General features: G+C 46.8%; 1 protein-coding gene across 2 annotated transcripts in view; it reads right to left on the bottom strand.

Annotated features, from left to right (window-relative positions):
• Window positions 1-11,664, bottom strand: part of SGSM3 (small G protein signaling modulator 3) — a 45,177-nt gene extending 33,513 nt beyond the window's left edge. Inside the window, exon 1 of one of the 2 annotated variants that reach the window (XM_019544981.1) lies at window positions 11,520-11,664. The gene's annotated coding sequence lies outside the window, so the exon portion shown is untranslated. Of the gene's footprint in view, window positions 1-7,418; window positions 7,643-11,519 lie in introns of those variants that run through there. The other variant, XM_019544982.1, reaches the window with a different exon arrangement.
• Between the last annotated feature and the right edge of the window lie 1,593 nt (window positions 11,665-13,257).

Raw genomic sequence — 13,257 nt, 5'->3', positions numbered from 1 at the left:
GCCTATTGCTGTTGAAATGTCCCTTTGCGTGTGTTGTTTTTCAGTTGTGCAATCTTCCTGTTGAATTAGCTAAAAATTTAAGAGCAAGTTATGCTAAGTCAAAAAAAACAAACCCTGCCATGCTTTATTTTGGTTTCCCCATGCCCCCAACTTTTGATCTACTAGATGAACCTTTACCATTTCTAAGTACTGGTAAAAGGAAGGTGTAGAGTAGCATAGGGCCCCTGCAGGACAAATCAGGGCAGTTGGTGACAGACAAAGGGGAAAAAAAGGCAGAGCTCTTCAATGAGTTCTTCGCTTCAGTATTCCTAAGTACTGGCCAAGACAATTCGCCCAGCTTGAACATAGATGTTTGGGAGGCACCAGACTGCCAATGGCTAGTGCTGACTTAGTTAAGGAGCACTTGGAAGGGCTGGATGGGCACAAGTCAGCCGGCCCAGATGACCTCCATCCACAGGTGCTGCAGGAATTGGCCAGTGTCATAGCTGAACCATTGGCATGGCTGTTTGAGCACTCATGGTGCTCCAGCCAGGTCCCCGAGGACTGGAAAAGGACCAACATGGTGCCCGTTTTTAAGAAGGGGAGGAGGGATGAGCCGGGTAACTTTAAGCTAGTCAATCTTACTTCTATCCTCAGGAAAATGCTGGAAAAAATCATTAAAGAGCGCATTTGTCAAGGCCCAGCAGGGAAGTGATGCTGAAGGGAAACTAGCATGGGTTCATCACAGGTAGATCCTGCCTGACAAACCTTATAGCCTTTTACGACCAGGTCACACACTGCCTAGACGCAGGAGCCAAGACAGATGTCATCTACCTGGACTTTAAGAAGGCCTTCGATACAGTTTTGCATCCTAGTCTCATAAGGAAGCTAGCAAGCTGTGGAGTGGATGCTTACATGGTCAGGTGGGAGGTAAACTGGCTTAAGGACTGCACCCAGAGAATGGTGGTGGATGGGTTGTTTCTGACCGGGAAGGAGGTGGGCAGTGGGGTCCCGCAGGGTTCAGTCCTTGGACCGGTGCCATTTAATATCTTGATCAGCAATTTGGATGAGGGTGGAGAGAGCACCCTCTCCAAATTTGCAGATGACACCAAGTTATGGGGCAAAGTTAACACACCGGAGGGCAGGGAGCAGATACAGGGCGCTCTGGACAGGTTGGATCAATGGGCAGAACGCAACAGGATGCAATTTAACAAAGACAAATGCAAGGTACTCCACCTAGGGAGGAAGAATCCCCAGCACACCTACAGGTTGGGGGATGACCTCCTCAGCAGCTGAAAGGGATCTTGGAATCATAGCTGACTCCAAGACTAACATGAGCTGGCAGCGTAATGAAGCCATCAACAAAGCCAATCGCACCTTATCGTGCATTAGCAGATGCATGACCAACAGATCGAGGGAGAATGATGCTTCCCCCCTATGCGGCATTGGTCAGGCTGCAGTTGGAGTACTGTGTCCAGTTTTGGGCATTGCACTTCAAGAGGGATGCAGAAAATCTGGAGCGGGACCAGAAGAGAGCCACTCGTATGATTAGTGGCCTCCATGCAAGACCCTATGAGAGGAGATTGAGGGATATAGATCTCTTCAGCCTTTACAAGGGATGGCTGAGGGGTGATCTTGTAGCTCCCTATAAGTTTATCAAGGGAGGACAACAGAGAATTGGAGATACGCCATTTACCAGGGCACCCTTAGGAGTAACTAGGAATAATGGGTACAAACTAGCGGAGAGTAGATTCAGGTTAGACATTAGGAAGAAATTTTTCGCCGTAAGGGTGGCCAGAATCTGGAACAGGCTGCCAAGAGAGGTGGTGCTATCACCTAACTTGGAGGTCTTCAAGAAGAGGCTAGATGGACACCTGGCTGGGGTTGTATTATCTCAGCGCTCTTTCCTGCCTGGGGCAGGGGGTCAGACACGATGATCCTTCATGGTCCCTTCCAACTCTACAGTCTATCAATCTACTATGCTGGCCTGATTAGGGGTTGGACTAGATTGATCTCCTGAGGTCCTTCCTAACCCACATCTTCTATGGTGCTATGATTCTAAAGGTGCCAAGGACAGGTCACAACTGCCTTCTAACTCCTTGACATGGCTATCTGGGGATGATTACTGTTTGCAGAGACATCTTTTCACAGCATCACAGTACTTTAGATGTTAAAAATATCCAGTAAAATATCACAGGAACTTCCAGGACATAGTAGGGAATGTGGTGCCTGATGGAGGTAAAAGACTGAGAACTCCTACTCCATGTTCTCTATGGCCCATGGTCCAGATCCACTCCATTAAACAGACAGCGGTTAGGCCACAGCTGCTCTCAACTTTTTTAAGAAATCTGGGGACAGCGATTCAAGTGTGCACAGGAGCCGTGTCGCTTGTCTTCCCATCCTCAAACAACCTCCAGGAGTATTTCTGGATTCAGAAGAAGTAATTTTTAAACAGGTTCCCAAAACCAAGTAATAAGACAGAATATGAACAGGCAGTCAGTGGCAGCGGATGAAGAGGAAGTAAATAAGCCAGTTAAAGATAACTGTACAAGGATTCTCATGTTCAGGAGAAGGAGGATGAGATCATGATAGCCCTCTTGAACCCGTTGTAAGTCAGTAACTACAGGGACACTGAAAAAGATGGAGGATCTTATTGGAAAATTCCAGCAAGGGTTAAAGTGCAGCAATTACTTGTAAATACCTAAACACTGAGAAAATGCTATGCACTTGTGAAGCCAGTATCCACAAGTCAGAGAACTGTGGATCTAAAATCTGTGCCCCCACACATCTGTGTTATGCTGACCTCACACCACCTCCTTCAGTTGCTCATGCAAATCTGATTTTCATTAGTGCTACACAGCCATAATCAAGGTGCAATCAGAGAGAGCTGCAGGCAATCAACCTCTCAGACTTCTTTTCTTCACACACATAGTCTCTAAGTAACACTGGCCGGTACAGTAGAGCCCATGAGTCATTTATACACCAGACAGACAGCCAAAGCAAGGGATCTTGTTTGATGCCCACCTTCACTACTGCAGCTAGATTAGCCATGCAACTCACACTCCCTACTGCTGCAGCATAGTTAAAAGACGGCTAAAAATCATAGTCAATGCATTGTGCAAGCACAAACCCAGGTTTCAGCTTAGCGCTCAAAGACATTTCTCTCGTTTGAGGACAATTTCTAGGCCAAGAAGCAGCTTGCTATGTCCAGACATTATGGAGAGAGAGCTGCTAGTACTGAAGAAAAAAATAATTCCTAGCTTGTTGAATGCACAGATATACATTTAATTATAAAGAAATTCTGTTCCCTTCCCTCTGTCATTTGAAGTCAGTCAGACTGGTCATCCTTGAACATAAAAAAAAGTAATCTGTGTGCAGAGAAAATTCCCACTTCATAGGTAAAAATCTGGACTGGTATTGCATGTGACTGAAAGAAAAAGTGATACGGGAAATGTAGCCAACCTCAACTACAGCTGTTTGTAGTGCTCCAGCTACACCAGCTTTGCCAACTGTGCAAACATTCAGTCTTAACTGTATTCAGCCTGGCATTTTGAAAAACAAGTGGTAATTTCCTTTAAAGAAAATAACCTCGAAAAAAACGGATGTGAGGAAAGAGTTGTGAGTTCATTTCTCCTTTGCAAAGCTGAGCCTTGTCGATATTCTGTGCTCTCTCTCTCAGCTGCAACATGTAGGGTTTCAGATATCTGGTTTTGTGCAAACACCCAGATAAGTCTCCTACCTTGTTTGTTCCACCTGTTCTACCCTGTTGGCCAGGTGATTTCCATTTAACTCTGACATGACACCTACTTGCCCTGGTGGACACAAAACAGACTAGTTTAAAGCTCCTTTCTGCATGGCCTCCCCAGGATTGTTAGCATAGGAAAATTCACCTTCTCAGGAGTGTCCTTCCTCAGCCGATTTTAAAAGAGGATAATAACAAGCATCCACTTGCAAATGGGTGGCAAACCAGTATTCTTCTAGCAAACAGATCCCATAGAAAGCAAAACAGTTTTCCTTCAGCAAGTCATCAAAAATAAAGCTCATCACAATGCGTCTTTGAGTACCCATTCAGGTCAGTACCTTCCAAACTTTCTGGGATCAATAAGCCACTGTCAACCTGCACAAATTTCTCATCCAATCCCCACACGATCAAATTTAACTGAAAAAGGAATGGGGACTTGTACAATCCATGGGCCAGCTGCAGACCACTTTCCATGGCCTCCTGGACCAATGGGGGACAGCTGGGAACTAGTGATCCAGAGAGCTGAATAAGTCAATGGAAATCATAAAAAGGGACAGTATACTGAAGAGTTATACTTCTAAAATCCTTTGCCCCTGCTGTTAGATCTAACATATACAATTAGTGTCACTGGAAGAAGTTAGTATGGGAGAACAAGTGGCATTTTGGGCTCTGTTCTACTTAATTTATATATTCACTGGCACCCTACACAGAGTGCATCTCACAGCTTCCTTTGTGCCATCAGCCCCCTTCACAGAGTGGAAAGATGAAAATGCTGCAGGACATCATCTAGAGCGGGGGCTGACAACAGATCTGGCCCACAAAGCTGGTGGGCTTTGCTTGTGCTCATACCAGACTGGGCAGCAAGGAGCTGTGCCAGGGCCAGGCAGCTTCCAGTTGTGCCCATGCTGCTGCCATTTATTCCTACCTTCTCAGCTTCAGTCCAGCATGGGCTGGGTGGTTTCAGCAGGACATCAATGACAAGGGAGCTTTACCTCTGCCTACACCAGGGCCAGGCAGCTTGGAGCTGTTCCCATAGTGCTGCTGGTTCTCCCAGCTCTCCACTCCTCTGCTAGTGTGGGCTCAGCTTCCAGCCAGTGGGGACTCTGCTGAGCACCTGCAAACTGCATCCCTGCTGCCACCACCTCCTCCTCGCCTCTCACCCAGCTGTAGGAAGGCTGAAACTTCTCATCACCAGGCAGCTCTGCTGAAGCTGGGCAGCTTTCAGTTGTGGTCCCACTGTAACCCAAGGGGATGGCAGGGAGAGACAGGAACAGCATGGACAGTTTGCAGATACCTGGTCTTGGCACTGTTCCCCACCAGCAAGAAGCTGTGCTCACACTGCAGCTGCTGGGGATTTGGAGAAGCAGCAGCAACAGGACAGGTGCAGCTCCCAATTGCCTGGCCCCAGCCTGGGTTCAGGGAAAGCCACACAGGCCTGGAGCCAGGCTATTCTGGCTTGTAAACGGTTGTGGGCCCCTAATCTACAGCATTCCTCGCTGCTATTACTCTCTGCTCTGTTTGCAATCATGATTCACCAGATGGCATGCACAAAGCAGGCTCCTGTTGAGAATCCAATGATCCTCACTACATGTTTCCTTTCCCGTACTCCCCACCCTCAGGTGAGGCTGCCACCTACTTGGAGCTGCAAATGCCATTTGTTCCTCAAGTCAATATTTGCTTTGTGTGTACATGGTTGGGAGGAAAACTCCATAATTAAGTCAGCAATCAAATGGGACTCAACATGAGCCTAAAGAACAGGAAGGATATGTGGCCTGGAACCAGGCAAAGGGAAGCAAGGCCTGTGCCTTACAATTAGATGCTTACTGCAGAGGCAACATGCTGGTCAGCCCTCAGCCCTTCCAGATTAAAGAGCTGATATTATAGCTGTAACCTTGTTTCATTTCAGGAAACACCTCCATAAGCTTTACAACCTAACCAGTTTAGCAATGTTTTGAGTGTCTGCAAACAGAGTGGAAGGACCAGAATGAAGCAATTATGATGGACTAACAATCTGGCTTCCTGTCTCTGATGATCACACAATTTAGCAGAAAAGTTAAAAGAGTTTAAACCTCCTCCATCCCACTACCTCCCAGGCAGCAGGTCAGACATCACAAAAAGCCATTGCTGATTTGGCAGTTGTGGCTTAGAAGGGACATGAGCAAGATGGCAGAAGCTGGGCCAGGTTGGAATTGGGGTGCCTTGGCACAGCTCTAGGTGAATGGGCTGGCAGGCGCAGAGGATCATGATTCACTCACAATATTTTGTTGGAAACTAATTGGTAGAGAGAATACTCAATACTCAGAGTGTTTAAAATCCCTGACATTGTGAATTGGGGAAAGGGAGGAGGAGGGGGAAAGTGTGTACACAGGCATGCACTAAAAGAGTAAGGAAAAAGAGAGAACAAGTCAAAAGGTGTCCCTATCTCCTGCAACTACGCATACCCCCCTACCACTCCAACCTAGAGCTGGAAGAATGAGTCAGAGCCTAGCACTCAAAAGCAATGAAAAGCAAACAAACTCCTCAGCACCCCACAACCGGGCTGACAATGATACTTCTGGAGACACAGGCTGAAGGCTTCAATATCCCCTTCCCCTCCATTAAATATCAGTGAAAAGAATCCAACTAAAATACTGCATTTCTTAACTGTTGGCTATGGAGTCTCTGAACACCTCCTATCTCAGTGGTGGTATATCCAGCTTCTTCATAGTCAGTAGGCTTCTTTCCACCCATAAAGTATCACTGCACCACACGGCACTTCTGCAGAACTTTGCAAACTGAAATGCTCTACAAATAATTAAACCTAAAAGCACCCACTCAGAGATAAATGTTATTACCCTCCTTACACAAATGGGAGATGTTGATGTAGGGGCTAAGGGGCTGCTCTACTCTGAGGAGCATTCTGTAGCACTGACATTATAGAACCAGCATTCATCTTTGCTGAATAGCTTCCAGATCTAGCAAACTCAGATTCTCATATTTCTCTCCTCCTCTTGCCCCGAGACTCGAGTCAAGTTGTATCCTCTCCTATTCATCCACAGTTTCCAGCAGGAAAGGCTCTACAGGTCAAACTGTGGTCTCAGCAAAACCTGTGCCTTCTTAGCACCTGTGATAGGTTCACACAGGTTTAAAGGACCTTTAATTCTTCTGAGGACACTCAAAGACAGACTAGATGACACATCACATGCTCACAGCAGTGCTGGCTCTTCTGGGCTAACAGGAGCAAAAGGCAGTACTAGGATCAGCAGATACAGAGTGAACAAAGCACTAACTTGCCAAGTACCCCTTGGTTAAGTAGCACACCACTTGAGACTGGGATTCAGATTCCTTCTTTCAGGCCTTTCCTTTTCTAAAGCCAGACCTGACACCTACAAAGTTTAAAAGCTACCACCCCCTAAGACCATCCTTGCAGGATCTGTTGGAAACGTTGCTGTCTAAAGTCTACCATTTTGGATCCAGATGCTGGGGGAAAAAAAGAATCACACATGCAAGTAACTTAACTTGCATATTTTTAAAGCAGCTGGAAAGTATTAGGACCATTAATAACTACCAGGGTACAAGAGATGAATGGCACAAGAGCAATTCATTTCCTGCTTGGGGAGATCAGAAAGGATTTTCTTCTTCCCTAGTACAATCATCCTGCTGCATTATGGGAGCTTTCCTCCTGCCCTCCACCCATTTCCAAAAGACAGACACTCACCTGATTAGCCCAGCAATTACAGCTGCTCTGCTGGTGATACAATTGGTGTGATCTCTCTCAAGCTGGCAAGCTAGCAGCCTGGCATGATGGGGTCTCTTCTGTTCACAAGCCAAACTTTCATTTTCCTAAGGGCACATTTAATGGTGTGCTGTAAATAGCCAGAGCCCCATGCTACCAGCAGCACCCTTTGTGTTCCCTCTCAGATGCAGAAGAGCCACTTTCCCAGAAACACAGACATGTGGTGGAACCAACATCCCCCTCTTCCCCCCTCGACGATGGCAACAGTGCAGCTGGCAACAAAATTAAGGAACAAGTATCATCCCTCAGTAGGTGGTTCCCCCTAGCTACTAGCAAGACCAGCTAATGCAGAGTTTTTAGCTGCTCCCACAGAAGGCAGCAGGAAGAGTGGGTGTTTAAATAGAAACAGGTGCTGATATTGTTGAGGCCAGAGCTTTCGGATCAAGAGTCCCACATCTCTGTAGGGGTATTGAGAGACGCAGGATTTGTTATAGCTGATCAAATCATTTGTCCATCTCAGTGGTTCTCAATTTTTTTTTCAGGCCCTTTTAAAGTTTGTTATTTTGTCTACCTCAATAAGCCACAGAAAACTGTGCACCTGTGTAGCTCACTACAACCACAGAAACCTCACCAGCATCCTGAGACAGACACATACAGTACAGGTGTTCTTCATGTTTACTTTATCTCCTTTTCCCTCCATTTCTATTTCCCCTTTCTCTGTCCTTCTCCTCCTATACTCTCTGGAAGTTCACAACACACCCTCAGAGGGGCATCTACACATTCACTGATGTGCCCTAGTTACTGTACATTAAATTTAGTACTTGTATAACCAAGCAGAAATCAAGTGTGCAGTAGCACATGTGAATGGCTTTTTTAGTGATGCTAACTGTACAGTAGCCTAATACTACTGCGCAGTAGCATATTAGCATGGTTTTTGCCCTGCATACTACTGTGCAGTAGAATTAGGCTACTGCACAGTTAGCATCTCATGTAGATGCACCCTGTGGTACACATGCCCCAGTTTGAGAAGTATCCATTCACCTCATCAGCTAACCCAGTCTAACAGAAACCAGCTCTGATCATTTCCAAGGAGAATACACATTCTCCACAATCTACCTAAGACACTGAACAATTCTTGATTCTAAATTGGTGACTTACAGGTGCCCAAGGTTGAGATATACATCTCTTATAAAAATTCTCAGCTCTGACACAGCAGATGCTGGTCTCATTTAATTTAGTCAAATATGTTTCTGAATGTCTTTTTTAAACCTCCCGTGATTTGGCGAGAAGTGCCAGATTAGCAGCCTTGGAAACGGAAACCTATTTATTTCCAGAACAGGTTTCAACCCAGAGCATCAGAAACTTGCTCCCTGGCCTCTGCTGAGTGAACCGACACAAGGCAATTGCCACAGTGGTTTTATAATAGAGACATCAGTCCACAGAGAACTGGACCAAGACCAGCAGCTCATTTCACTCAAACCATTGAAGAGTCATCATCATCAGAATGCAGCAATTTCAGTTGCTACCAACCTAGCCAGGACTGCAAACATTGGCTTTCATACTTTGAAGAAGCCTATTCTCCAAATCACACCATCTATTTGAATTTTGCTGTTTGGTAAGGTACTGTCTTGCTGCAGGATATCCAAAAGTTAAGTATAAAGCACCCACACCTGCCAACAGCAGCAGCATCTGGAGGCAAGAGGACCTGAAATGAGTGTTGTTTGATCACAAACACATACGTAATAATGCCTCTGTGTCATTATTACTACTGTTAACTATGTACTTCATCATCACCCTCCCAAAACATGGCTTCTTTAATGGAAAGGAAAGGAAAGGACAGTGTCTATAGAACATCCCTTATGGACCAGCACAGAGCTGTGCCCCTTCTCCATGTTCTTATCATCTCCCCCTGCTTCCCAAAGGCAGTCATTTCACAAGTGATGTCACCTTGCATTAAGGAGACACAAAACCCAATCCTGACTAGGATGGGGAAAGGTGGCAACAGTTTATATATTCTACCATTTTTCAAACAAAATTAACTTTGGCCCTGCTTTGCTAATGCAAGGTTATCACTATGCTGGCCATCCTAATTACATGTTATACTTCTACCCTGTATGCCTTCAGACTGTAAATTCCCAGAAGCAGGACTAGTCAATAAGCCCTCTTGTCTGTTTGGGAACATTACAGAGAATAAATAAGAAGTTAATCCTCTTTCTGGTACCAGAGACCTGTTCTCTCTGGTCTCTGCGGCAACCGGAAGACTGCCTGGAATCCAGATTATCCAGCAAGCAGCGGCCCATTGTTTTTTTCTGGGCTGGAAGGTCCTCCTAGTGATCCCAAGATTCAGCCAACATACAGTGTCATGTCTGCTGTTTGCAAGTGGCTTGGTCTGTTCTCATTTGTTTTCTTTTTTTAAAAGCAAAGGATGCTTGATTTCTTCAAGAGACACTTCCTGCTTTACTCTTCTTAAGACACTGCATGTAACAAGGTATCCTGAGGATGACTATGATTTCACAACGTGGGGACCTATGACAACATCTAAAGAAAAACCTAAGGTGGTGTTGAAATCCACAGCAAAAAAGCAACTCCTGCAATTCGGTCATCCCCTAAAGAATTATGGGAGGAGAATATAAATACGAAAGGAAAAACATTTCCCTTTTTCGCCCCGCATCTGACGTTGGTGGCTCTGTAAGCAATTTCTGATAGCGCAGGGCCCCAAAACTACTACCTGCAGAGATTAGGCCTCATTCACCCTGCTGGTTCTCCCCTTCTCTGTATTCATATTGTCTTGCATGAGAAACTGTTGCATGTGTCTCCAGCTTTCCTTCTTGCTTTGCCACGATCTGAAATTCAGAAGGTGGTGGCATACCTACTCATGCCCAAAGCCTGGAGGCTATTGCCATGTTTCGAGCCCTGCTTTCCCCCCTCCCCCACAGCAGACAGAAACAGTCTGTCTTACTTGCTCTCCTCTGAGCAAATCTGAAAAGAAACAGAACAGGGTGACAAAGCCAGCAACGTGAGGTTAACAGTATTAAAGCCCAAGAGCCTGTGCATTTGGGATTGGTGGCTATCAGGGGAAAGTCATGAGCTGCTTCTAACCAGCCATGAACACAGGAAGCTAGAGGAGTGACAGGTGAGGGACAGAGGGCAAGAGAAGTGCAAAGAAGTACAAGGAAACATGGGCAGAGAAAATGAAGATGCCCTTATGAAACTCAAGCATGAACCCTTAGAGAAAATGAGTCAGGAAGTGGTGGTGCAGCCCCTGAGTCATTACGTCAGGCGAGGTAGAAGCTGCCAGGGGGTGCAAAGAAGAAGTCTTTCCTTCGTGACCCCCATGGGGCAAGCACACTCGGCCTTCATGCCAGGTAGGAACCCACCTGCTTGCCCAGCCAGCTCGGGTCCAGCCCTGTCAGCCACCAGCACAACCCTGCCCAGGGAATGCCTGGGAAGCACAAGTACAGCTTTGGCTGCCTGAAAGCAAAGCAGGGCAGCAACGTGGGAAGCTGCTCTGCTCCGGGCCAGGCTGCAGGAGTCAAAGGAGCCCGGCCGGCTGCACACACTTGGAGGTTGCTGTCACCAGGTCTGACACCCTTCACTTCACTGCCACGTGTGGACCCTGCCAGCGGCTGCCCCCATGGGAGGTGGGCACCCACAGCAGGGAGAAGAAAGGGCCAGCTGCTGGGCACCTCTGGGGGGCAGGTGCTCCCCACACTGAGTGGCTCATGCCCTGTCCCATCCTGCCAGCTACTGGGGGCTGGCGGGGTTATGTCAGTGGTACCCACGGGGCAGCCTGCAGACCTCAGGCTCCAGCCAGCCACCTCATCTGTCGGTCTTGTTCGCACTCGGGCCCTTGCACCCGTCTGTCTGCTGGTGGCTGCCGTGGATTTTCAGCCTGGACTCAACGCACCTGGCCCCTGCCCAGGGGGCACCTAGCCTGTGGGGACCACCTGCCCGCCCACCCCCTGCATAGGGCTTTTCTATCCCTCTCCCACAACCCCCACCCCGAGTCACCAGTCTCTTCCCTGGCAGCCTGCCCCTAACCCGCATCAACACGCATGTCTGTCTGCCCATCCGTCCCTTAACCCGCATCAGCCTGTCCGTCTGCCCCAATCCACACCCGTCTGTCGGTCGGTCGGTCGGTCCGTCCCTTCGCAAGAAGCACCTCCTGCTGCTGCTGCTGCCTCCTCCGTGCTGCGAGCGCTGGACACCGACCCACTTCATCGGCTCCTCCGCCACCGTCAGTGGTGAGCCCGGCCCGGGGCGCATGCGCAGCATCCGGGAGGCGCCGCGGGGCATTGTGGGGGGTGTAGTTCTGCCGGGGGGAGGGGCGCGGCCGCTATGCGGCTCCTCTTCCTCGCGGGCCCCTCCTGGCGCGCAATCAATCTAGACGGCCGCCTGCGCAAGGTAGTTCTCAGTGGCAGTCCAGCTATGAAGAGTTGACTTGCTACAAATTTAGTGCTTGAAAATGCGTTAACAGCTTTATAGCTGGTTTCTATCCAGCACTGATCTGAACGTGGCAGGGCCCTACCTATCAAGTCGCATCCAAACCCTTGCTTGATTGTGGAAAGCTAGAACCAGACACCTTGTTCAAGCCACGGTTTGGCGCCAAAACCAGGCCAGGACAATCATTTGCACCTGCATCTTGAATGGCAATGGTCTTCAATTAGCTTTCCTAGCCCACAGCGCAAAGCATTTAGTTCAGATGCTTCACAGGTATTTAAAGTGGGACAATGAGCATGTCCATCTGTGGGATCCCAGGATCAAATTCTTTGTCCCAGAGTAAACTTGGCATTTTTTTTAGCTTAAAATAGCAACGAGGTAACTTAAACTCCAAATAGCTTTGCGCCCTATTTCTCAAGGAGCTGTAGCTTCATAAACCCTCCATAATTTGTCTACTAATGTGCAGAAGTTAGGATAAGTAGCTTAAAAATTAGGTTAACTATTATTTGAACAGTAGTATTCAAACATGGTAAGCTTAGGTAACTCAAAACCGTTCACAGTCTCCTTCAAGGGCTGTGGCTGCAAGTGGAAAAACATTAATAGATAATTCACAGTAAACGCTATTCAAAAACTGCATGTCAAGCCTGTAAGACTGGAGATAGTTGAGGTACTCAGTCCACAGAGATGAGAATATTTATTGATATGTGCATGTTGCCTACACTATGGGAGCTCCTGTTGTACTGGACAATCCAGTATTCACCTCTAGCTCATGCCCCTCATCCAACCAAACTCTGGTGAAGCGACATAAAGCAGTGTTAAGGCAGAGCTGAAGTTGTGTTAAAATAGTATTGAAATGCAGAACTTTTAAGTGCAAAGGCAAATAATCTTATTCCCTTATATTTGTGATATGCTACAGTAATTTAAACTCTTTGATCTAGAAGATCAGTATAGATAATTTCAGTATTAGGATGAAATTAAGAAAAAGAAAACTTAGGCTGACTTGCAAGACATTTTCATTATCAGGAGCTATAGTACCTGTGGAATAATTTCCCAAGGGAAGCAGTAGAAGCCCCATTACTCAAGACATTTAAAATTAGACTAAACTGCTGAACAGTGGAAAATGAATAATCCTGTATTTTGTATGAGTCGGAAAGAGCTAAGTAGGTTTTTTCCACCTTCCACTACTAGGATTTTATTTTTTGTTCCAATTCATGAGTAGGCCTAATCCTGCTTACTTTGTGATATCTGCCAAGGATACAAGTTATAAAGATAGATAGTAAAATAAAGTATACTGGAGAGAAATCATATGAGCTGTTAAAAGATCAGCTTCTGCAGCAGTTTATCTGATAAAACTCCCTGGCAGTTTGTAGCAGTGTAAGTC

This window comes from Crocodylus porosus, unplaced genomic scaffold, assembly GCF_001723895.1.
Source record: "Crocodylus porosus isolate Cpor-Errol unplaced genomic scaffold, CroPor_comp1, whole genome shotgun sequence".
Taxonomy (NCBI): Eukaryota; Metazoa; Chordata; order Crocodylia; family Crocodylidae; genus Crocodylus; species Crocodylus porosus.
Note: the sequence above shows the minus strand (reverse complement) of the source record. Positions and strands in the feature narration are given on the sequence as shown.